The sequence below is a fragment of the Siphateles boraxobius genome, unplaced genomic scaffold (genome assembly GCF_051911475.1).
Source record: "Siphateles boraxobius isolate OS27281-9 unplaced genomic scaffold, OSU_SipBor_1 3, whole genome shotgun sequence".
Lineage (NCBI taxonomy): Eukaryota > Metazoa > Chordata > Actinopteri > Cypriniformes > Leuciscidae > Siphateles > Siphateles boraxobius.
This window is the reverse complement of record NW_027508919.1, coordinates 6332973-6355721: the sequence shown is the minus strand read 5'-3', so window position 1 is coordinate 6355721 and position 22749 is coordinate 6332973. Positions and strand designations below refer to the sequence as shown.

Below are 22749 nucleotides of genomic sequence, written 5' to 3'. Positions count from 1 at the left end.
CAAAACACATTCTTACTGTTTAGCACAGGAAATGTCCCCATGTAATTTGAATCTTAGGTAAATTTGTGATCTTCTGGAGAGGGCAAATATTTAGAGTTACCAAACTTGGGTCCAGACCAAGAATACCACTTTAATGAATATTCTCAGCCTGGTTACATTAATATTGTGCTGTTTCCACTTGAGTCATGTAGCCATTTGAGATCCAGCAAATCTGACTTATGTTGGCCCTCTAGAAATGCTGAATTAGTCCCAGACATGATTTGTTCCTGTGAGCGTCAGTGAAGGAGGGCTTGTTTCGTGATGAAGAAATGATGGAGAGATAAGCTTTGCCAACCTCTGTTTGTTTTTTTGTGTGTGCGCTTGCTAGCGCTTGTTTGCCAAGGAGGCCTGCCAGAGAATATTGTTGCCTAGAAAGTACAGCTGCCACCAACCAATGGCAGATTTAAGTGAGATTTTCATGTTTGTTTTCATACCTCAGCAAAAGTGAGTTACAAATGCAGTGAAAACACTCCTCTCAATGTGTACTGCCCCCAGATCATGTTACGACTCCAATTCCAGCAGTTTATGTGCACAGAGGAATCATGAAGGGTCTTTATAGGACATGACATGGCATCTAAAATTCTGATCGAAATTCAGACTGCAAGATGCCACAGATGTGGCAAACAAAGAAGAGGCCTGATACACCTTACTATCTCTCAGTTCTGCCTTTGGCAAATCAGGATTCTTTAGAGAGCATAAAACCTTAACCGTCTAAAGAGATAACAGTACACTCACAGTTCCTATCATTAAAACTGAATGCTATAATGCCAAAAGCGTCTTACAATAAGTCTGCGTTGGGAATGGGCATGCCCCGATCTCAAGTTAACTTTGAGTTATATAATATTGAGTAATATTTTGGGCTGGAGTCTGCATTGATTATTATGTCCACACCTCTATGCTATGGGTAGAAGCCCATTTTTTCCAAGTGCACAAACCGGTTTACAGAAATTACATTTTCATTAAGTACAAATTTTTAAGCTTTCTTTATTAAATATAAGATCTGAAAGTGCTGTTAAGGTAATGATAGATTTGAACATTTTGAGCCCATGCAGAGGCAATTTTCCCCCAATAACAGCCCAAATTGAGCATATTGAAGTGTATTATACCACTCCATCAGGCTGTATTCCTGTCTGCTATTCATAGTTTTCAGTCACATGACTGTCGTGGAGCCGTGGAGGGGAAAACAGCCATACAACTGCAGCACCAATTATCCAGCTCAAATACAAAAATTAATATGTGAAGAAGTTTTGGGTACTTGTGATCTATATAAAGCACCATCTGCAGTATTTTAATCACTAAAAACAGTGGAACGTTCTAAAACGCTTAATATGAAAAACCAACCTATAGGGTGGGTTGAACCAATAAGGATTAAATTTAGCAAAGTTTAATGCTGATCAAGGATTTGTTGATCTGGGTTTTATTTTAAATCGAGTTGTTGCACCACTCAATTTTATAAAATCAGGAATTACAATTCTAATCTTTAATTAAAACTTTCATGCATGATTAATTTTCTCTGCCTTGAAGGATTTGCCAATTAAACAGCAACAATGTTAATATTCCATTTCCATTGACCATCAGAATCTCTCTCTGACAATAGCATCTCTTGCCTAAAAAGGAAATAAACTTGTAAAATGTCAACTGTCTTGATAAACGGCTACGTAGAAGTCCTGGGAGTCTATGGATATGCTTAATCCTTATTGGTGCAACCCACCCATAAAGTGCCTTAAATGTACTAAAACTGACATTAAAAGATCAAATACAGATTTTTGATGGTGCATACTATATGCAAGCGGATGACCCCAGAATATGAACGCAAAGCTTTTTCTTTATAATGGTTTTCGATGAAAAAAAAAATGCTGAATGTGAAACGTTGTTGCATTTATATTGTGTTCATCTGCTTTCCTGGACAAAGTATGCATCATCAATAAGGTGTATATTGAATATGGTCTTTTAATATCACTGTCTTACCACATTAGTACTTCCTACAATCCTGGTAAAAATGACTGGCGGGCAGCGGAGGAAAGCCTTGTTCCTTTTCGAGGGAACTCGCGATGCATCGATGATGCTTTGGGAACGCCCCTGCGTGATTGTCGGAATCACACGTGTCAACAAGTCCAATGGCAAGAATGAGTGTCACGGGCAGGTGATGTCATGACCAGGAAAGGATAAAAGCACATCCGGTCTGACTAGCTTCTGTGCCTCACCAAGTACTTTGTGTTACAAAATGTCTGTCTTATTTATTGCTGTCAGCTCAACAGCTCAACAGCTCAGTCTTACAAGTTGTATGCTTCTCCTTACCCTCGTTACATCACGGGTGGAGATACACATAAACTTTATGTGATGTGTTTGGGAGCGTAGCATGCTTTGTCAGCCTTTGAGGGGGCTGATTGTGATCATTGTGAGAGGCTGCCGCTTCGCACTCTCCGCTCTCGCTTGTCACTCTTCGAGGAGGGTGTTCAAGTGAGCGTTCCCTGCAACTCGGGTTCCCTGCAACTCGGAAGCACTTGAAGTGGGGACCGCAAATGGATCTCATTACGGGGTTTGAGATGGGCCCCGCCCTCTCTCAACCTTTACCCGTGGGATCCAGTGCTCTCTCTCCGGAGTTGGAAGCCCGCCCCGCAGTTCCTTCCGCTCCGGAAGAGGTGCACATGCTTCAGCTGTCTGGTTCCAAGGAACTAGATGTGCTGAGCATCGAAATGGGGGAAGAAGAAACGGCAGCTTCTTCCCCAGCATATAAAGAGATGGCGGAGGTATTATCTTGCGCTGTATCTAAATTAAATATTGAATGGCCAGCCGAGAAACAAGGCGCTCATCCCAAAAGTCTGTTAGACGAGTGCTTTTTAAAAACAAGCACAGTACCTCCACAGAGGGGACTTCAATTTTTCCATGACCTTCACAAAGAGATAGATGACATGGAATCAGCCAGAGTATTTAGCCCCCAGGTGCAAGTTTATTCTGATATAAGAGGCCTAAAAGAATATTGTTATGGGACGATGCCTAAAGTTGAACAGCCACTAGTCAGTTATTTATCATCTTTCCTGGCACATAAACTGCCTGGAGATGATGGCCCTCTTCAATGTGTTGAGAGATTTCCTTCCAGACCTGAGGGGCCATCACATGCTTGTTCCAACAGACAACACGCCGGTGGTCTCCTATTTATATCATCAGGGGGGTCTGTGTTCATGTCCACTATGCAAACTGGCGCACCAGATTCTCTTGTGGTGCTTTGGGAAGTTACTCTTCCTGAGAGCAATTTATATTCCGGGACATCTGATATAGAAGGGGATAAAGAATCCACACCGAGGTGGTGGGGCACATTTGGGGAGTTTATGGCCTGGCACAGATGGATCTGTTTGCGTCTCAGGATATGACGCCCTGTCAACTTTGGTTCTCTCTCATGCATTCAGCCCCACTGGGACTGGACGCATTAGTGCAGACGTGGCCAAGGCTATGTCTGTACGTATTTTCCCTGATTGCTCTGCTCCCAGGAGTTCTGGAGAAAGTTCACCAGGAAGGAGTGAGTGTCCTGTTGGTAGCTCCATACTGGACAAGCCGAGTGTGGTTTTCAGACCTAACATCCCTTCTCGACGGCTCTCCCCTGGAGCTGCAGGTCAGGAGTGACCTTCTATCTCAGGCGGGGGGAGCAATCCTCCATCCCCGCCCAGAATCATTCAACCAATCAAGAATCAATCAAGTCATCCTCATTTATATAGCGCTTTTAACAATGTAGATTGTTTCAAAGCAGCTTTACAGAGATAAACAAAATTATTTAAGGTAACAGAGATTGGTTTGGTTTTATAGTGGTTCTTGAATAATGTTTTTTCCAGCTTAAGTTAGATTTGATTGATTCACTTCCATCTAAATGATCATTTGTTATTAAATTAGGAGCCGCTAAGACAACACCGTTCTCTCTAAGCAGACTTTAAAGGCGAACCTGTGATAGATGCTGATGGCATTCACATGCACATTAAGAATTGATTCTATAGTTATGTGCGTTTGAATATATGTGCGCAGGTTTATAATTCCTTACAAACCATGCCTAAACAAACTACTTGTCTTGTCTATAAATTTTTATGCAGAATTTTATTTTATTTGATCACTTCGGGTAGGTACGCGAACCGAAAAATTCCACAACGCTTCATCTGTAGAGTGGTATAGGGATCCTCCATAGGGAGAGGCTAGTTGGCACTTCAGCACTGCATTGTCATCGGGTCCAGGCGAAGGTCCTTCATCAGATCTGGAAACGGCCTGGATCCGGCAGGCTGCGGGAAAACCTCGGGATAAACAAAGACACTAAAATTAGCGTAGATGCCATTCTTCTCATGATGTAACGAGTACATCAGGATTTAAGGGAAGTGTTCCCAGTTCCGGCTGACCTAATCTATGCAGTCTAATATTGAATTATAGAAGTCGATAATGTGTTATGTGTATGCTAGGTCAAAGAGATGTGTTTTTAGTCTAGCTTTGAACTGACAGACTGTGTCTGCTTCCCGGACAATGTTAGGAAGATTGTTCCAAAGTTTTGGTGCTAAATAAGAAAAGGATCTAACGCCAGCAGTCGATTTTGATATTCTAGGTATTATCAACTGGCCAGAACTTTGAGATCACAATAGATGTGAAGGACTATAATGCGGTAAGAGCTCGCTCAAGTACTGCAGAGCTAAACCATTTAGTGTTTTGTAAATAATCAGCAATATTTAAAAATGTATACAATGTTTAATAGGCAGCCAATGCAGTGTTGACAGAACCGGGCTAATATGGTCATACTTCCTGGTTCTGGTTCTGGTGTGATGAACGCATGAACTAGTTGTTCCGTATTTGTCAATGAGAGCATATGACGTCATTTAGATATATTTTTAAGATGGAAAAATGTAGTTTTACAGATACTAGACACGTGACTTTCAAATGAAAGATTGGTATCCAAGAGGTACACCCAGGTTCCTACAGTAACTGACGACGAAGACTTAACAGAGCAGCCATCAAGTGTTAGACAGTGTTCTAGGTTATTACGTGTGGAAGTTTTTTGTCCAATAATTAGAATCTCTGTTTCTGGCCTCTGAGGGGGCCCGACTCATAGGCTCTAGTCTCTCAACTGAGGTTGTAGAGACCATACTTAACTCCAGAGCTCCGTCCACAACGAAGCTATATGCCCTGAAATGGAGATTGTTTACCTCTTGGTATAATCTAAGGCAATGGGATCCATTTAATCGCACTGTTAGTTCAATACTTGAGTTCCTGCAAGATCGTTTTGATTCAGGATTACCTCCTTCCACACTGAAAGTTTATGTTGCTGCCATTAGTGCCTGCCATGCCCCTCTGGGGGGTTTATCCGTTGTTAGATATCCTCTTGTTATACGTTTCCTTCGTGGCTGAGGCCTGCAGTCCGTATCAGAGTTCCAGCTTGGGATCTGGTTCTCGTTCTAGAAGGTTTATCTGTCGCTCCCTTTAAAGCCTCTCAATTTTGTCTCAGAAAAGTTTCTGACCCTCAAGACTGTCTTCCTTCTGGCCATTTCCTCACTAAAAAGAGTAGGAGATCTTCAGGCCCTATTGGTATCTCCTTCATGTCTTGAGTTTGCACCTGGGATGGTCAAAGCGTTCCTCTATCCTAAACCTGGATATGTACCTAAAGTTACAACCAATGTACCACGGCCTATTGTACTGCAGGCGTTCTGTCCTCCTCCTTTAAAAGATCAGGATCAGAAGAATTAAACCTCATTTGTCCAGTCAGAGCACTGGACACGTATGTCCACAGAGTTTCCCAGTGGAGGAAGTCTGATCAGCTGCTGGTTAACTTTGGGCCCCCAAAATAAAGAACTTCCTTCATCCAAGCAGACTGTTAGCAAATGGATAGTCAAGGCTATTTCACTTGCATATGAGGTTATGGGCTACTTTTGGCCACTAGAGCCTATTCTTCTAGGGATATGGCAGCCTCCAAAGCCCTTATTTCTGGGGTTTCCCTTCAAGAAGATTGTGATGCAGCAGCCTAGTCTTCACCGCTCAAGTTTGTCAGATTCTACGATTTAGATATGGATACCCCTGGGTCTAGAGTTCTCATGTTGTGACAGTTTTTAACACAACAGGTTCTTGGCCGTATGGCGTTCGGCCATTCTCGTTCCCAAAGCGTCAGTCTCAGGTTATGACTGTAGTCTAGTTCCCTGAGTAGGGAACGAGACTATGTGTCACTTTGCCATACTTCCCCCATCCCTGTGATCGACTTGCTTCAGCCTTATCGAAGCTAGCGTCGGTCAGACCGGATGTTCTTTTATCCTTTCCTGGTCATGACGTCACCTGCTGTTGATGTTCACAGATACACAATTGCAGTATACATTATGAAAGACAGCATACAAAGTGACATTTGTGATGAATAACTAGGTTCATGGCATAATAATCTTTCTGATATAAACTGACGAGATATATTATAAGACACTGCAAAAGAAGTATTGTTGTTGTAGATAATGCAGAGCATGATAGAACGTAAGATAGATAGTCAATTCTATCTATCCATCTATCGTTTTATCTATTGTTCAATTCTGTATCTCTCATTCTATTCTATCTGTTGTTCTGTCATTCTATCTAACATTGCATCTATCTTTCTGTCTACTGTTTTATCTATCATTCTTTTGTTCTGTCTGTCCACCTCGGAAATTCCAACAACTGCATTGTCTTTGCAAATCCATGTAGACCTTGTTTGATGACTGGTTGAAATAGTACTGAGATATTACACTGAAATCCATTGAGTGTTAAATGTGAAATAATATTTTACAAGACCGATGGAGTGATAACAGGGTATTCCACACAACACTGTAACTGTACCTGTCTGATTATATACTGTCAGTTCACAGATTATTACCTCCTGGTGATATCACCTTTAGAAAGACTCTCTGGATTGTTTGTAATTATGATTCCCTATCTGTCAGTCATGTTCGACAAATGGGTCTCAGCAAAATTCCTACTAATTTCACCTGTGAGATTGCTGGCTCTCACATCAAACCATCTAGTACTGTTAAAAATATTGGTATAATCTTTGACTCCTCTCTCTCTTTCCAGGCTCATGTTAATTCTATCACTAAATCAGCATTCTTTCATCTACATCGCATTGCCCAACTCCGTCCCTTCATCAGTATCAAAGAAGCTGAAACTGTCATCCATGCATTTGTCACATCACTTCTTGATTATTGTAATGCCCCTTGCATTGGTCTATCTGCTAGCTCCATTTCCAAATTGCTATACATTCAAAACTCAGCTGCTAGAATACTTACCCACACAAGCGTTCTGCCCATATCACCCCAATTTTGTACAATCTTCACTGGCTTCCAGTGGCTTATCGTATTGACCCTAGTGGTTAATTTAAATGTTTCCCAAACAAGAAAACCTGGATTCCCGGGAGTTGAATGGTGAATTGGCCGGTATTTTTTCCTTTAAATGAAAATTTATGTAAAATTATCTTTTTTTCCCTATAGCCTACCAATTACACAATAAGTGTACTAAAATACTAAATTAAACAATTCTTATTTATAGTTTCCCAGAAATCAGTATACCTTGTTGAAAGTATTAACTTGCCAAACTCCAAAGAAATTCCAGAATACAAATGTTAAGGATAATTTAAAAAAAAAAATACATTAATGTAATAACCCCCTTTAATAGAAAAAAACAAGGAACCACTTAATCCTTTTTAAATAAAATGTCCAAATGAACTTTCCAGTCTCAGAATTGTTCGTTTTCTCCCTTATGTTTTTCCACTTGCATTTTTACCTTTTTACCTTTCTCCTGAAACATGTAGAACAATAAGGAAAATAAAACAATATTTCCTTCAAAACAAATTAAGCACACTTGAAGATTCACAACATAAAGTTTTTTCCCTTTCAGTATGCATATTAGTTGCGAGTCAGTGAAGCAGTCAAATATACGGTCGTTCGTTATCCAACACGATCGTCCAATAACTCCGACACAGTTATTGACCACAAATTTGAATGTCACTGTTAAGCCCTCATTACACACGTCTTGACTCAGTGTGTTGACTCAAAGATCACATAGAAAATAACAGAAATAAAACACTTCAAATAGCAAAAATAAAATAAACCAAGCTCGTTTCTCTACACTTTCGGCCTTATATCACATAGAATATATGAAGTCTCCAAAATGACGCACTTCTAACACAAGCTGTCAAATTTTCCTACCGTCTTCTCATCCCATGTGCGATGCTCCTCCCCCTTCACGTAACTCACGTTATGACGCAAACTGATCATGCTCAACAGTGATCTACAAATGTGACCTACAAAGAGTCCCTTTCCACTGGACTAAGTATGCTTCCACAGATTTGACAACACTAGTCATGGCTTGAAAAAAAGAGGAATAGAGGACCGAAGCACTCTTCCAAATATATAATATAGTAATATTCAAAAGGATGTACACTCAGTAGCATGGAGGACTATTTTCATTTTGGCTTACTTGGGGTACTAGGTAGGTTACGACTGTATGATGGAAGTTGCCAGCATCTGTGTCTCCAAACACTCATAACACAGTTTTAGTGGCTGTGGCGCTTTCCACAGGGACCCCATTTGTCAATCTTTGACATAACGTCGAACATGACTGACAGATAGGGAACGTTTGTAACTCTCGTTCCCTGATGGAGGGAACGGAGATGTTATGTCCCTTCTGCCACAACCCTGAACCAACCTGCTGAATGGCCTCGCCTCCTCAGCATAAACCTGAATCGGGTGGATGCTTGTCGCTATCATATATACCGCTATGTAAGGGGGAGAGGATTGGCATTCAAATTCCACTCGCCAATTCCATTGGCCGTTTTTCCACAACTTAGAGGTGATTGGGCCTCCCAAGTGAGACCTCATATGTCAGTATTCGACATAACGTCTCAGTTCCCTCCAACAAGGAATGAGGGTTACATCAGTAATCAATACATTATAGGTAGTAAGATGCTAATATATGTAAAATAAGTAATATTTCATAAGTAATAAGTAATTAATAGTAAAATTTAATCTGCTTATAAATTGATTAGATAATTGCATTGTGGTTGCCCAGGCATAGACCTGTTGCAATCTATTGTGATTATTTTCATGGCTGCATTTTCCAGCGCTGGAATTGCTCCATGTTTAGTAGTCAGTCTTGTATTCCTTTTTCCTAGCGCAGATGCACATAATCTATGGAAGAACAACCGTGCGTATTTAACAGGGATCCCACAAGGCTGTTTCACACAGTTATTTTCCTCCTTAAATGCACGTTATAGCCATTTAAATTACAGTGACAACACAATTCATCAGTCCGATCAAAGAATTCTCTTTGAGTCAGCATTATCTGTAACAATTTTTCAAAAAAGATGATAGAGCAGTAGAGTGAGGCCTTTTGAAAACAAATTTGTCACAAGAGATTATTTTTATCTTTATCATGACCTTGCTGTGAAAAGAAGCGAACAGCCAAATGCCACGGTAGTAAGGACTTCACCTCAAAGCGCTAAGCTGGACTGTCATTGACAGTGAGCATTCATTTTCAAATGCCATCTCTCAACAAGTGGTCACAGAGATCGGCCTGAACGAGAAATGCCATTCAAAACTCGACCCTGACGCAATCAGATTAGCATACATGATTTAAAAGCTTCACATGTCTGCACTGTGCCATATGCTCTTACCACATTTTGCTGAGGTGCTGAACTAAGGACAGACCATTTCCCAGGCAATAAAGTATCCTGCCTCTCTTTAAACCTTTTAAACCTTGCACTAGGCCTTGATAGATTTCAATCAGTCCGGAAGTCTGGGCCTTTGATTTACAATCAAACCCTACCTGAACTTGGAATTTATTACCCATTACTGCTGTCACTGAGCGGGTATTACATTAGATTTCACTGTTAATCTGGTCTTGTGCAACTGATGTCCTGTGAGAAATATGTGTTTGGGGCCACATTATAAAGAATAGTGAACACGGGTAAACAATGACAGTGTCATTGGGTCCTCTGAAGTTCAGGGATGTTCGGTTGAGATGTAAATTTCAATCCAAGGCTTCCTCTCAGATCGGTATCCCCTATGAATGCAGATCCAGATGTATAGACGTATATGTTATGCATGTATATACACTTCACCCCCTCTTATTTATATTCAAAGATAAGTTCAAGATTGGTGCAATAAAATAGATTTACATACATAGTGCTTTTTTCGAGTTCCAGTCATTCGGCCTGCAGTCTTTGTTGCTTAAGATAGGACCTCCATATTCTTACAAATAGGAAAAATTAATTTGCTCCTGTAAGAGTATGACTGCCGAAATTTACTGTGGATCAAACTCTGATTCAGCCATAAATTCGACCGCAGGTGTGTAGACGGGAGTCAAAATTTCAGACACATTCAGAACCCACAATGAGATTACCGATTGGTTCATTAGCCAGTCATCAGACACATCCAAGCTGCTCACGTTCAACACCCAAATCATGCCGACTGCTTCAAAGCTCCAACTGATGGAGGCCTGCTCCCTGTCAAAGCATGCCAGGCTGTGGATATATCCTGGTCTTGTGTGCTGTTTTTCTTTCTTTTCTTTTTTTTCTTTTCTTTTTTGCTTCTGATAAAACATGCACAGCAGCTTGCCTTTAAAGTCAGTACTATGTGTGTGTGGGACATGCATAAAAGCTGAAACCCAGATTCACTTTACCCACTAGAGGAAACTCTGCCCCATTGATGTCAATGTTGACAATCCTCTTACTCCAATTTAAAGGCTTACAAAGGGTTTCAAAGCTAACAAAGGAAGTCTTTTTTTTTCTTTGGTGAAATGGAAAGCAACGTTGATAATTGTATCATTAGTGTGTTGTTACTCTTCAGTGGTAATTCACTGCTTTGCCTGACCGGGGCAGCTCTTTTTATTAGACTGCCTATCTGAAAGATTACATTGCTGGGAGATTTGTTGACATTTGGTATTATTACAATAATTGTATTGTAGTTTGTTTCGTAAGACACTTATATACTGGTTTTCCTATATTCCTTTGACTGTAATTCAAGTGACTCTTTATATTGACATAGTTGTAGTGCTAACATCGCAAGCGCTTGTTTCTTTGGAATAGTGAAAGAGAAAGCAAATGAGTTGTAATTCAAATTGAGTCACCATGCTGCTTTTGTGATGTACAATCTCAACAACAATAGAGGCAGCCAGGAATCTTGGTGTAGTACTCTACACAAGATGCTGGATGCGCAACATCTCTGCAACCACCTGGTTACACAGATTCCTGCTATGTTCCAAGCTCTAGTTATCTCAAAATAGTTTGCTAGCTATAGCACCATTAAGCCTTTGCAGGTGATCCATTAAGCATACGTTTCATAAGTTTGGGGTCAGTACGATTTAATACTTTTATTCAGCGAGGACACATTAACTTGATCAAAAGTGTTAGTGAAGACATCTAATTTTACAAAAGATTGTATTTTCTATTCTGGAAAAATGTATCACACGTTCTACAAAAATATTAAACAGCACAACTGTTTTAAACAGTTTATGTTTGTTTATGTTTTTTAATCAACGTACAGTCATTCATTGTTTGTTCATGTTAGTTCACAGTGCAGTAACGTTAAAGGTGCATTGTGTAATATTTCTGAGGATCTATTGACTGAAATGCAAGATCCATAACTATATTTTCAGTGGTGTATAAAGACCTTGCATAATGAAACGTTATGTTTTTATTACCTTAGAAAGAGACATTTATATCTCCATAACCGCGGGCACCCCCTTCTATGGAGGTTGATATATTGTGCCGTCATGTTTCTACCGTAGCCAACAGCGAACAAACAATGCTACAGAGCGCGTTTCATCACTACCTTGAAAAAGAAGTTTTCAGTGGTGTATAAAGACCTTACTTAATGAACCGTTATATTTGTATTACCTTAGAATGAGCAGTTTTACTGAATAATTCAGTAAACATTATTTATTAATTTATCCTTGTAAAGAAACTAAGATTAGTAAAGGCTGTAGAAGAATTGTTCATTCTTAGTTCTTATCTAAAGTAGATAACTAATGTTAACTACTAAAAAACTTATTGTAAAGTGTTACCAAACGATTTCTGAAGGATCATGTGACACTGAAGACTGAAACGAATGCTGCAAAAAATCAGGAATATTAGTAATTAAAAACAATAACAGTTGTTTCAATTGTAGGCTAATAATAATTCACAATATTGCCATCTTTAATGTATTTTTGAGCAAATAAATGCAACAAAATGAGACTTCAAAAGGATTTCAACCCCAAACTTTTAACAATAGTACTGAAAAAGAGTCAAGCTACATATTTGAAATAATCAACATTATAAAACATCACAAGCTGCTAACAAGTTGTTAGAGTTGATTGAAGCTGACTGTTTGAAGCTGACAGTTCACCCAGAAATGTAAAATTCTGTCATGTTATTTCAAACCTTTATGAATTTCTTTCTTCTGTGAAATAAAAAACGAATATGGTTTAAACAATTTCTCAGTCTGTTTTAGTCTGTATGAAAGTCAATGGGGTCTAATGTTGCTTTCTCCAAATAGAAGCATTTAACTAAATATCCCCCTATTTGAAAAAACAAATATTTATTTGTTATTTGAAGTAATTTTTCATATGACAGTGAGCACAAACTAAGCAGGCAGTTTTGGAAGTTTTAATATCAGGTTCCCTATCAGGGAACTCGAGCTGCGTGACAACGCTTTGGGAACGCCCCTGCGTGAGTGCGTCATGAAGCACGTTTGAAATCAGTCCAATGGCGAGACGGAACGTCATAGGCGGGTGACGTCATCGACCAGGAAACTATATAAGCACCCCAAAACACAAGCGCGTCAGCTTCTGAGTCTTCAGCAAGCGCTCTGTGTGTGAAATCATATCAGTCTGTCTCTCAAGTGTTTTTTGTCTGTCCTTAGTATTGCTAGGCAGGAGTTTTTCACATATAAAAAACAAAAAACTATAAGGAGACGATATATATATATATAATATAGCGAGCGAACAGCAGTTCAGAAAGTGTGTTCATCCCTGCCCACGTTATATCACGGGTGGGGACACTCACGATCTGTGTGTTGTTTGTATGGGAGTGCAGCATGCCCAGTCAGCTCTCGAGGGAGCTGATTGTGTGCATTGCGAGCGTTTGTCCATGAAAACGCTCCGCTCCCGCCGAGCTCTCTTCGAGAAGAGTGGTTCGGTGCGCTCTCCCCGCGGTTCGGGTCCCGCTTCTGCCGAGGCACAGCGGAGGCTTCAATCGTGGGGATCGCAGATGGATCTATCAGCGGGGATGGAGACGGGCTCTGCCCTATCTCTGCCCTTACCCGGTAGATCCAGCGCCTCAGATCCGGGTTTGGAAGCACGCGCTACGGTTTCTTCCGCCCGGGCTGAGGCACCGTCACTTCAGCTATCCAGTTCTGAGGAACTGGACATTGAAAGTGTGGATACTGCAGAGACTGGGGACTCGTCACTTCAGTCTCCTGCTAGTGAGGAGCTTATAGAGGTGTTAACTCGTGCAGTTGAAAGATTAAGCATTGAGTGGCCAGCTGATAGACAGGAGTCTAGATCTAAGAGCAAGCTGGATGAGAGATTTTTGCCATCTCGCGCTGCACCTCTGCGCCGGTGTCTGCCATTCTTTCCTGATCTCCACACCGAGGTTTCGAGATCATGGAAAAGACCGGTTTCGTCCAGAATATTCACACAACAAACATCGTTATATTCTAATATTTCTGAGGCGAAATCTTATGGCTATGGGGCGATGCCTAAAGCTGAGGAAGTGTTGGCGAGCCACCTTTCTCCTGATACGGCATCGTCCTTCAAGACACAGGCGTTGCCCACCAGAACACTAAGAAACACTTCGGCTCTGGTGGGCAAAGCTTACTCGGCGGCTGGACAGGAAGCATCCTGTTTACACACTATGTCGATTCTTCAAGCCTATCAAGCTGATCTGTTGAAAGATATTAGTGAGGGGCAGGAATTGAGTGCTGATGTATTGAGAGAGTTACGTCAGGCAGCCGATCTCTCTCTCTGTGCCACCAAGGAGACGGCCAGATCAGTAGGCCGTTCTATGGCAGCCCTGGTGGCAACGGAGAGGCACTTATGGCTAAATCTTTCCAATATGAAGGAGAAAGAGAAATCCTTCCTTCTGGACGCCTTGCTATCGACTGCTGGCCTCTTTGGTGACTCGGTAAATACGGTCATCGAGAGGTTTCAAGAAGAGAAGAAGCAGGCGGCGGCGCTCCAGAAGTTCCTCCCCCTTAGGGTGCATGTCCCCGGGGCTGCTGGGCGGAAAGAGCAGCCCCGGCCGTCGAGTAGCTCCTCGCACAGGGCGCAACAAAAAAGGAGCGTCGCGTCTCGTGCTCCTCCCCAGCAAGACTGGGCCGAGGCGCGGCGCTCTCAGTCGAGGCCTTCCAGGGGCAAAACCGATTTGAGGACGGTTATTGTCGCCAGGAAGGCTTCGTCGAAAAAGCCCTGACGCCACAAACGTCAGGGTACTGAGGGTGGTCCCCACCAAGAGAGAAAGGTGTTCGCCGCAGTACACGGCGCCCGTTCTCTCTCGGTGCCCTCAGGGGCCCGTTCTGCCAACCCCGCCTGCGTGCCGGGGCGTAGACGCTTTCCCGAGGGACGCTCGCTCGCTCCGAGGAGCGGTGTGATGCGGTTAGACCAGTTGTTCCCTGCCGGTGCGCCGTTACAGGGCACTGTGTCTGCCACTCAAAATATTCCAGAGGCCAGTCTCGAGAGACTGGTACTCTTAGTAGAATTTTTGGCGGATTGGAACAGCCTTCCAAATATTTCTCAGTGGGTCCTGCAGACTATCGAGCATGGGTACGCGATTCAGTTCAGATCACGTCCGCCACGCTTCAGAGGGGTTCTTCCTACAGTGGTGGACCCCGAGCAGGCTCTGGTTATGGAACAGGAGGTGAAAAATCTGCTGCTGAAGGGGGCTATAGAACGAGTTCTTCCTCCCAGCAGAGAGTTGGGTTATTACAGACGATATTTCATCGTTCCGAAGAAGGATGGAGGGTTGCGTCCAATTTTAGATCTAGGCCTATTAAATCGCTCAGTAGGGAAGCTCAAGTTCAAGATGCTGACTCTCAAGCAGATCGTGTCACAGATCAGGTCCGAGGACTGGTTTGTCACGATAGATCTAAAGGACGCATACTTCCACATTTCCATCCTTCCACAACACAGGAAGTTCCTGAGGTTCGCTTTCGGGGGCGAAGCATACCAATATCGGGTTCTTCCTTTCGGCCTAGCACTGTCTCCCCGAACTTTCACGAAATGTATGGATCCGCATTTTAAACTATATCGACGATTGGTTGATTCTGGCTCAATCGGAGCATCAGGCGATTCGGCATCGAGATGTCGTTCTCGCCCATATAAAGAAGTTAGGGCTGAGGCTCAACGCCAAGAAGAGTGTGCTTTCTCCAGTACAGAGGACCACCTTTCTGGGCGTGGTTTGGAATTCGACAACGATGCAGGCACGTCTGTCTCCTGCTCGTATAGCTTCGATTCTCTTAACAGTCAAACAGGCAAAGCTAGGCCGAGGTAGACCTATTTGCATCCAGAGAAACTTCACACTGCCAACTGTGGTTTTCCCTAAGTCCTCCAGCCCCTCTGGGGTTGGACGCTATGGTACAGGAGTGGCCGAGGTCACGCCTGTACGCATTTCCCCCGATTGCTCTGCTCCCAGGAGTTCTGGAGAGGGTTCGCCGGGACGGGGTCAGTTTACTGTTGGTAGCCCCGTACTGGCCGGCCCGAGTTTGGTTTGCGGACCTAATATCTCTCCTCGACGGCTCTCCTCTGGAGATTCCGATCAGGAGGGACCTTCTCTCTCAGGCGAGCGGGTCGATACTTCACCCCCGCCCAGATCTATGGAGGTTGTGGGCTTGGCCTCTGAGGGGGCCCAGCTCATAGAATCTGGTCTCTCGACCGAGGTCGTGGAGACCATCCTCCACTCCAGAGCTCCGGCCACTAGGAAATGATATGCCCTGAGGTGGAAAATGTTCACCTCTTGGTGTGAAGAACACCAGTTGGACCCAGTTAACTGCCCAGTGGGTGCAGTGCTGGAATTCCTTCAGGAGCGTTTCTCCACAGGGTTATCCCACTCTACACTGAAGGTGTATGTGGCGGCCTTATCTGCTTACCACGTCCCTTTGAGTGGAGCTTCTCTCGGGAGACACCCACTATTAAACCGTTTCCTTCGTGGCACTCTGAGGCTGAGGCCAGCAGTTCGCACGAGGGTGCCGACCTGGGACCTGGCGGTTGTTCTAGAAGGTCTCTCTCTAGCACCGTTCGAGCCCATTGAAGAAGTTTCTGAGAAATTCCTCACTCTAAAGTCTGTATTTCTTCTTGCTATATCTTCATTAAAAAGAATAGGAGATATTCAAGCTCTGTCGGTTCCTCCTTCGTCCTTGGAATTTTCACCCGGCATGGTCAAGGCTTTCCTCCTTCCTAGGCCGGGGTATGTTCCCAAGGTTCCAACTAATGTGGTCAGGCCTATTGTACTGAAGGCTTTCTGTCCTCCTCCATTTTTGACGTCGGACCAAGAGAAACTAAATCTGCTCTGCCCTGTTAGGGCTTTAGATGCTTATGTCAGAGCTGCCCTGTGGAGAAAGAGCGAACAACTGTTCGTTTGCTTCGGACCCCCTAAGAAGGGATGTCCAGTATCTAAGCAGAGGTTGAGCAAGTGGGTGGTTGAGGCCATCTCTCTTGCCTACGAGTCCTCCGGTCAGCCTTCTCCTTTGGCTGTCCAGGCTCATTCAACCAGGGGTATGGCTGCCTCTAAGGCTATTTTGTCAGGAGTATCTATTCAGGATGTTTGCGATGCGGCAGGATGGTCATCACCGCATACATTCGTTAAGTTTTATCATCTTGACTTCAGCTCCACTCCAGGGGCGCAGGTGCTTTCGTCCGAATGTGCGCTTTGACTTCACACGATGGACACTTGCTCGTATGGCGGCGTTGGTATTAGCGTTCCCAAAGCGTTGTCACGCAGCTCGAGTTCCCTGATAGGGAACGTCTCTGGTTACGTATGTAACCCTAGTTCCCTGAAGGGAACGAGACGCTGCGTGTCTTTGCCATACTCCCGGCATGCCCGTGAGCACTTGCTTCAGTTTATCAGAAGCTGATGCGCTTGTGTTTTGGGGTGCTTATATAGTTTCCTGGTCGATGACGTCACCTGCCTATGACGTTCCGTCTCGCCATTGGACTGATTTCATACGTGCTTCATGACGCACTGACGCAGAGGCGTTCCCAAAGCGTTGTCACGCAGCGTCTCTTTCCCTTCAGGGAACTAGGGTTACATACGTAACCAGAGACGTTATTGAGCATACAATACAGGAACTTTAAAGATGATGTGCACCGGGTGTTACAGGGTCATTCCACAGAAAAAGGATGGCTTTTGTATCAACATATGTGTAAACAAATATGTTAACAAAAAGATGATTTTTATGTTATCTTAGGCATTTTTTGATGCCTTTCTGTTTTTTATGTGAATTCTTTGTTATACTGTTTTGCCAACATTTGCTGTAGTGCACATGTATCGATCCTACTCGACCCGCTCCGAGCAGGATTCAAACTGGGGTCTCCGGTGTGGGAAGTGGGCGCTCTAACAACGAGGCTAAAGACCACAGCCACTAGTGTCAGTTGCTAGCGCGCCTCTTGAGGCCAGGGGACTGAGGTTTACACTCACAGCTCTACGCCTGTTTCACACAATTTATTTTACAATTTTACTGATACATGTTTTCAATTGTACTATAAAGAAAAAGTGGCCTGTTCTGTGGTCTCATTCCAGCTAGCTTTTAGAAATTCGTTATTTCATCAGATTCATCTTCCTCCAGATATTATAATGAACAAGATGGAATGCTCTTCACAGAAATTCAGGCTGCTGCTACAAGCTTGTTCATTTTTTCTCCCTTTTGCTTCCTTCCATTGCATGCTCTCTCTCTCTCTCTCTCTCTTTCTCTCTCTCTCTCTCTCTCTCTCTCTCTCTCTCTCTCTCTCTCTCTCTCTCTCTCTCTCTCTCTCTCTCTCTCTCTCTCTCTCTCTCTGGTAGTCATTCCAGGGTGAACTTATTTATGATCCTGTGTTTCTGTGCGTGAACGACAGGCAGACACAGTGAGAAATTATTATCTGAGGAAAGTATTGCTGGATTGCTGTGGGTGGACAGGGCTCTCAAAAGGTCATGCTCCAGCCACAGACTGAAACGACATCCGGTGAGTCACACACCAATCTGACAGCCTCCTCTCTCGTTTTTTTTTTTTTTCCTTTTTCTTTTTTCTCCACACCTCCCAGCCGGCCTTGACAAAGAACCATTTGGCTCAGCTGTCCGCAAGCCAAGCTCAGTTCACCGTCCCCCTGCTGATTACTTTACATAATTAGTCAACAGAACATCACATCTTGCACATGACAGATAAATGGCAGATGCTATATCTACTTGAAGTAAGGAACAACAGTTTGGGAGAAAGGGAAGAGAGAGGCATAGGTGTAGGTACACTGTAAAAAAAAATCCTAATTTTACAGAAAATAACTGATGTTTTGACGTTCATTTTCTTAAATTTTAATAAAATTAAAAATTATATCTGTAAATTAAAAAATTCAGCTGTTATTTTAGGTATTGTGACATTAATGACAAATTGCAGTAATTCACATTTTTTACAGAACATGTACTGTATTTTTCATACTGTATTTTTCATACTGTATTTTTTCTGTTTTCTTAAATTACATAATTTATGTTAAATTACAAATATAATCTGTAATTAATCAGTGACACAACATTTAAATGATAAAACGGCCGAAGGACTGGCAGGCCAAAAAAAACAACAACAAAAAACCAACCTGTAACATCAAAGTAAAACAAATTAAATAAACCAAAACTGTTATTTCACAGGTATTTCCTGAAATTTGCGATCAAATACCTTCATTGTAAAACAAATCTTAAAAAGGGTCAAATGACAGGCAGCTATGGCTGCCAAACAAAAAACATAAAATTAAAGTAAAATATGCTAATTTGTGCAAAAAACTCTAACAGAAATATGATGCCACCATGATGAATATTAGTGTTTGCTTTAGTTGGGGTCATGACCGTTGAATTTATAACATTAGTTTTTCCTTGCCTGCTTTAATTGTGTTTTTGATACACATTTGTCATGGCAATAAATGCAGAAGAAAATCTCATCAGATGATGATGATATTAATATTATAGTCATCATATGGTGACCTGATTCACTGATATGACTTTGAGTCAAATCTCTGAATAAATTGGCTGAGGTTACATAATATACATATTTATAAATAGAGTATGATTAATGTCACAATTTTTCACATGACCCTTGTGATATTGTTGTATCAGTATTATGACAATCTGATATTCTGAAATAAAAAAATATATATATTATAAAGAAAATGTTTTGAGCTGGGTTTATTTAGTAGTATAGAGACATTAAGAATCAACATCAATGAATCTCAACAATGGTGACAATCAACGTAGCTTGTTTTGTGATGAGTTCAGAGTTGATCTGAATCTGTTTTCATTGACACCATTGTTGCGATTCATACACTGATTCTTGATGTCTGTGTGAGTCTATATGATCATGTCAAAAACGTTTTGTATAATAACTTCATAAAATCTTTCAGAGTATCACGGCACCGCAGGATTTTCTGCAGCAGTATTGGCATGCAAAGTTAACAACTAATATTTAACAACTTAATCAGATATTAGACTTCAGGTGGTATCAATAAATCAGGCCACTACATGATGGCGACCTAAAAAGTGACCATGATCATCTGATCTGAGTTCCTCCTGGATTCCTACCATAACAAATATGTGTCAGAGACACACATTTAAAAATTATTTTTAAAAACTGAAAGGTCAAGAGTCCAACTAAAGCAAACACTGATCACCAAACTGATGACATCAAACTTTATTAATTTCAATAAAACATCAACTTCTAAATCTCTGTTAATTCTCAATAAGAATGTTAGTGAAATAAATATGGATTGTAATAAGCGAAGATGCTGAGATCTTGAGAGATCTGTTAGCGTTTCTGTTGGGTCACCATTGTGCTGAAGAGAAGAGCCTGTGCTTCAGTCCAGGATGAGCAGAGAAACACTGATGTTATGCTGCATGCTGCTTTATTTAACTGCCAGTGACTGTGTAGTTGCTAATGCAGTGACGTATAGTCACAGTAAATCATGCATGTAGTTAACCGCAAGAGATTCACTTTTTTACAGTGAATGTGTTAGTAAAAATAAAGGAATATATGTGAATCTACTGTGTTTAATGAAGATTTCTTGAAGAAGTCTTTTGCACTTTTAAATGGGATATTTTACAATCATTCTACATTTTTTTGTATGGCAGCCATTGCTGACAGTCATTTGACCATTTTTAAAAAAAAAATTTTGTTACATTGAAGGTGTTTGATCGTAATAATTCAGGAAATAGTAAAATAACACTGTTTTTCTGTAAAACATTTAAGGAAAAATTATGTAAAAGTGTTTGCCACTATATTTTAATTAGGATGTTTTACTTTATTTTTTCGGTTTTTGTTTGGCAGCCGTAGCTGACAGTCATTGACCGTTTTTTAAACTTTTACAGTGTACAGTGAGTGTGGTAGTAACATGGGGTGAAGTTGTAACGACATCAGTTCAGCCAATTAGTAATGATCCAATGGGATGAAATCACTTTCATACAAGAGCACCAATATCCCGAGATAACAGTAGAAGTTGTAAGTCGCTGTGTAAATATATCAATCATTAACAGAACAACAACAACAACAACAACAACAACAACAAAAAAACTACGAAAGTAATTTCATGTCTGGTTTAATTTGCAGTCATATTAAATGACAGCACTGGTCTCATCTGAATTAGATGATTACAGAAGCTTTTCACTTACATTTAAACAAATGACAATAACAAAATAGTAACATTTGGTGACAGCTATTTATTGTTATTTTATATGTTAATGACACAAAATAATCACAAAATAATCAAATAATCAGTATATAATTACTCCAAGAAAGTATAATTTATAAGAAATTATAATTTCTATATACTATAATTTCTAAAGTATATTAATATATATAATATTAAAATTATTTGCATTATTCCTAAATGATTTCAGAATTTTTAAAGAAATAAATGGCAGTCTGGACCGTCTACCTGTTTTTTGTCTTAGCCTGAGGCCAAAATAAAAGTATACATATCACATATGGTTTATAATTTGATTTGAAATTAAATGACTCCACTGCCACGTCATTAATTCATAGTTTCGCGCAGCCAATCACAGCTTGACATCAAATATAAAAAGACTTATCTTACCCTCCAATTTTGTTGCCTGTAGGTGTCGTAGCGAAGTTCCCCTCCAGCACCACCAGGTTGGCTCCTGTCCACTCGTTCGGGGGTAGGCTCCGCCCCTGCCTCTATCATCAGGCAGGACCTACCAGTTAACTTCCAAACCTGGACGGAGGACGGGGCCTACGCCAAAGATCTTTGAGACGGAGCTCGTCGAGGGTTTACTTTTATTTTTGTCCATAAAATCATACGAGAATCCCCCCCCCCCCCGAGTCTTTTTGATAGAACTGGTCTGATTCAGCAGGTTTTCTTGTTTAATATATATAGTAACCCACACAAGCCTTTCACCAACATAAAAAAAATAAAACTCTAGAAATATCATGGATGACCAGACGGGGAGGATTTTCCAATGTACTTGGTTGTTAATGGAGAAAGATGCTCTTTTCAGCCAGATTGTGTAGTTTTGAAAAATGTCAGAAGCAGCACATAGTAATAGTTGATACTATCAGGTAGGCTATTCATTGGCTGCGTTTAATTCCACTTTTAGAAATACACTCGCAAACTTTCCTCAGCACTACATCCGAGTGAAGGAGATGGAGGGAAGATAGCGAGGGAATTGGGAATAGCGAAAAATTTGACTTAAACGCAGCCATTGTTTATGCATATGCAAATGAAGGACACCGAAAGCACCAAATGACCCATCAAACTCAAGTGTATTTTTTTAACGTTGTTCTTGTACATTATAAATGTACAAAAGGTAGCAGGCAGATACATGGGAAAAAGTAGGTAGCTCAGGTTTAAAATTTCTGCTGACTGTAATCATTTTCCTGCTCTGAGGAATAAAAGCGAATATTAGTCAGCTCTAAATTTAAATTAGCAGGGCCAAACTGTACATTTTCCCTCCTTACCTGTCAAGCTGACTCATTTTGAATAACAATACAAAAGCATCTGAATACATCTCAGACGTGAGATGCATAAGTTAACTTTTCAGTGTTGATAATGTGGCAACAGCTACTGTATAAGCTGTTTTTGGAGCAAGCACAATTTAATCCATTTTATTTGCATAAATACATTTTTGTACCCCAGAGTACTTTGTGCGTGTGGATGACATGTAAATTAGCCAAATTTGGACAGTCTTCTTCTCATACTCGGCACAGAGGATCATCACTGTCCATGCATGGCCTTCTAGTCATGCTGAAAGGTTACTGCGGCTTTCCAATTGGATTCATGTAGGGAAATTAATTATTTCTGGGAAGCAACTACACTGTAAAATTAGTTTTGGGCAGCTGTGGGCTACAGTTTTTGCCAGAGCAGAATCTCTTCATCATGAGCTGACTGTTAATTAAAGAAACCTTTCAAGACGTTGGTGGGAGTATCGGGCCTCCATCTGTGCATCACTCAACCACTTTTCATTGGACGCCGTTGTAATTTCCCTCCACTACAGAGAGTGATGAGATAATTAATGTG

General features: G+C 41.4%; 1 pseudogene; it reads right to left on the bottom strand.

Annotated features, from left to right (window-relative positions):
* Window positions 1–4101: 4101 nt before the first annotated feature.
* LOC143756612 (uncharacterized) lies at window positions 4102–21417 on the bottom strand (annotated as a pseudogene).
* Between the last annotated feature and the right edge of the window lie 1332 nt (window positions 21418–22749).